Source organism: Schistocerca cancellata, unplaced genomic scaffold, assembly GCF_023864275.1.
Source record: "Schistocerca cancellata isolate TAMUIC-IGC-003103 unplaced genomic scaffold, iqSchCanc2.1 HiC_scaffold_1106, whole genome shotgun sequence".
NCBI classification, from domain to species: Eukaryota; Metazoa; Arthropoda; class Insecta; order Orthoptera; family Acrididae; genus Schistocerca; species Schistocerca cancellata.
Window position 1 is genome coordinate 657,560 of NW_026047105.1, and position 3,829 is coordinate 661,388.

Sequence of the window (3,829 nt, forward strand, 5' to 3'; positions counted from 1 at the left end):
AGGGGACACTGAATAGTGCATGGTACATCCAAACCATCATCGAACCCATCGTTCTACCATTCCTAGACCGGCAAGGGAACTTGCTGTTCCAACAGGACAATGCACGTCCGCATGTATCCCGTGCCAGCCAACGTGCTCTAGAAGGTGTAAGTCAACTACCCTGGCCAGCAAGATCTCCGGATCTGTCCCCCATTGAGCATGTTTGGGACTGGATGAAGCGTCGTCTCACGCGGTCTGCACGTCCAGCACGAACGCTGGTCCAACTGAGGCGCCAGGTGGAAATGGCATGGCAAGCCGTTCCACAGGACTACATCCAGCATCTCTACGATCGTCTCCATGGGAGAATAGCAGCCTGCATTGCTGCGAAAGGTGTATATACACTGTACTAGTGCCGACATTGTGCATGTTCTGTTGCCTGTGTCTATGTGCCTGTGGTTCTGTCAGTGTGATCATGTGATGTATCTGACCCCAGGAATGTGTCAATAAAGTTTCCCCTTCCTGGGACAATGAATTCACGGTGTTCTTATTTCAATTTCCAGGAGTGTATTCCAACCATGTGGGTGTATATCGCCACATAATAAGACTAGGGTTCAGTACATGTTTTCTCACATTACGGAAACATAGGGAAAGTTTCTGCTGAAAAGTTCAGCAAAGGCCATATTAATTTTGCAGGAATTTCAGTGGGAGGGAGTGGCCTTGCAGACAGCAGTAGGTCGCAGCTTAAGGTAAATACAGTGTGCAGAGGCGTAAACTTTGTTGGTTCACCAGCTTGCGCTCACTGTAAACTCGAGCGGCCTTGGGTAATCTTGCGCTCAAATTTGTCACTTGACTAACCATCCATCGAAGACGTGATTGTAATCCTAAGTAGTACCGACCGTTGAACCGGAATCGGATGATCTTCGTAGTACTGACCAAAATCATAACGTATGTGTAGGTTCAATTTTGTAAAGAAACGTCCAATTAAACTTTCATAGTATTGTGCTTAGGATTAATGTAAAGAAACTTCGAATTAAACTTTCGTAATATTGTGCTTAAGATTAATGTTCTTTCAGAGAATTAACATTTAACATTGTTGTGTATAAACTTATTTCAGTTTTGATGTTGGCAAGCTGCATTATCCATTGCGCTGTTTCTATGTTGGCGAGTTGAAAACTGTGTGAAAAGCTGTAATGTGATGAGGAATATTGTGACATTAAACTTGTCATTTCACCTCACACAGTTGTTCTCAATTCAAGAATAAGCAAGCAAAAACAAACCCCCACAACCTTACAAATGGCGAACCTGCCAAAATGGCAATTGATCTGGCTGGATGACAATTAGTCAAATTAGTAATGAAACGAAATTTTTCAATTTTGAAACAAAAAAGAATTTTAATATTGTTTTGTCACGAGGTTACCCAATGTATGTAAATGTATAGTGGACAAATACAGTAAATGTGTGATCCAAAGTGTACAAAGGTTGTATTGACACATAGAATCAAAGTATCATTGAATAGATGTAGATTGTGCCTGACCTCACTGGTGTGCACAAAGATATTCATGGCATCGTTGAGTGTGGCTGAAATTCCAAAAACAGTGAATAGTGTTGCTAATGTTTTGTATGTAGCCTAAGAAACTTTCTATGATATTTTGGAAACGTGTAAGGTCCCATAACTTGATGATGACGAGAGCGCAGGCTCACGTGGTTCGAGAAAGAGAGAGGTTAGCTAAATGAACTGAAATGGTGGAAGAACGGAGGGTATCTCAGATAGATCAAACTCAAGATTTTGACTGGATTGATGCAGAACAAAAGGTATCGAGTACAGGTCACAAAACGGAAGGTAGTGATAGTGCAGAGGGAATGGTAGCAGTTTCAAGATTGCTATTACAGTCAGCGAATGTGGAAAAACAAAGTAATGACAGATATAGTGGGTCGGAAATAGAGTGAGAGGATGAGAAACTTGGGTATGTTGAACCGAATATAGTAATTTTGAATCAAACGGGACAGTTTCCAATAGAAAGAATGTGTGTAGGTGCGTCCGCACAAATAGTGGGACTCAGTTCATACGACACCAGTTAGCATTATTGCTAAATTTATTCAAGATGGAGGCGATGACGTCATCCAAGATGGCGGTATGTAGACTTGGCAACTGCGCATGACGTCATCCAAGATGGCGGCTTTTGGCGGGAAAATAGGCCAATTGTGCTACGTCCACTAACCTAACCCCCAGAATAAATTGCGGGTATTTTCAATTTTGGCGGGAAAATAGGCCAATTGGGCTATGTCCACTAACCTAACCCCCAGAATAAATTGCGGGAATTTTCAGTTTTGGTGGGAAAATAGGCCAATTGGGCTATGTCCACTAACCTAACCCTCCAGAAAAAATTGGCGCCAAATTCAAATTCTAATAAGATAATGTATACAAAACCCTACTTGTCTTTATTATTAGTCATTATTATTGATTATCATTTATTAACATTCATTGTCATTCATTATCATTCATTATTATTTATTATTATTATTGATTACTATTGGCCTACCTCCACTAGAAAATTCACTCCAAATTCAAATTCCAAAACGATAATGGCTGCAAAACCATACTTGTCTTTATTATTATTCATTATCATTCATCATTTATTATTATTTATTATTATTATTTATTATCATTTATTATTATTGGCCTACCTCCACTAACATAGAAAATCGCAGCATGTTCAAATTCACACGCCATAATCTCTGGAAAACCGTACTTCTATTATTATTATGATTTACTATTATTTATTAACATTTATTATTATTTGTTATTATTTATTCAAGTTGGTCGGTTTTTGTGGCAAGAAAGCCAATTCCCTTACATCCATAACAAAAAATCTGTCACAAATTCAAATTCAAACACGGTAATCTGTCACACCTACGAAAAAAAAAAGAGACCAATTGGGCCATGTGCACTAACCTAAGTCCACCTCATCCTACGAAGTTTGAATTTTCCGCCGTCACTTATTGTTTCACTCCTAAGCTATGAAAATCGCGTCAAATAGTAATAAAGTGCACTTTTTCCCACGAATTCACCTCCTGTCAATTCGTGGGAAAAGGACTGAAGTCTTTATTCCAAACAGTACCGTCATCACTTGTTCTCCAACAGAGTTAGTACACATCTTAGAGATCGCAGTCCAGCCGCCACGAGGCCCCCAGTCCAACTGAATTAGTTCATATGGTCGCCACCGCCCCGCGCCGGACCGCGCGCCACCGGCAAGCGAGCGGTCGCCTCACGTGACGGCCGTCAGTGCCCGCTGCCGGTCCAGCGGCCGCTCACGTCACAGCCCACTGCCGCCGGCTCGCTTCGCAGGCCTGCGCAGGTCCAGCGATGTAAACATGTTTTCGTGGACAGTGGAGTCCGCCTCCAGCGACCAGTTGGCGCCAAAGCTGTTCGCTGGACAGGTTGGAACCTGCCGACTTCATACTGGTAGGTCGGTTGATCGAGCACCTGATCGTCGAAGAACGCCCTGCCACACGTTTGGCGCCAAAGTTTGCTCGTGAGTGGAATCCGCCATGACGTCACAACAGGTGGTCTAGCAAATGCGCTCGCCACGGTGTCCCTCGCTAAGTTAATTGATCACCCGACGCCCATTATTCAATCCGTATTCTGTGCTTACCTAATCCAAGATGGTCGCGAAAACACACGCCCGTACACATGAGCCATCGCGCGCGCCTAGCTTAACACCTCCACAAGTGAATGTAACAAAGTTCGCATGACTACTTAATTAAAGTGATCAATTAATTAACTTCTCTGATGCGGAAAAGTGCCACGTCCACCTAGACTTGGAATCAATTTTCGCCAGTGCCACGCCCA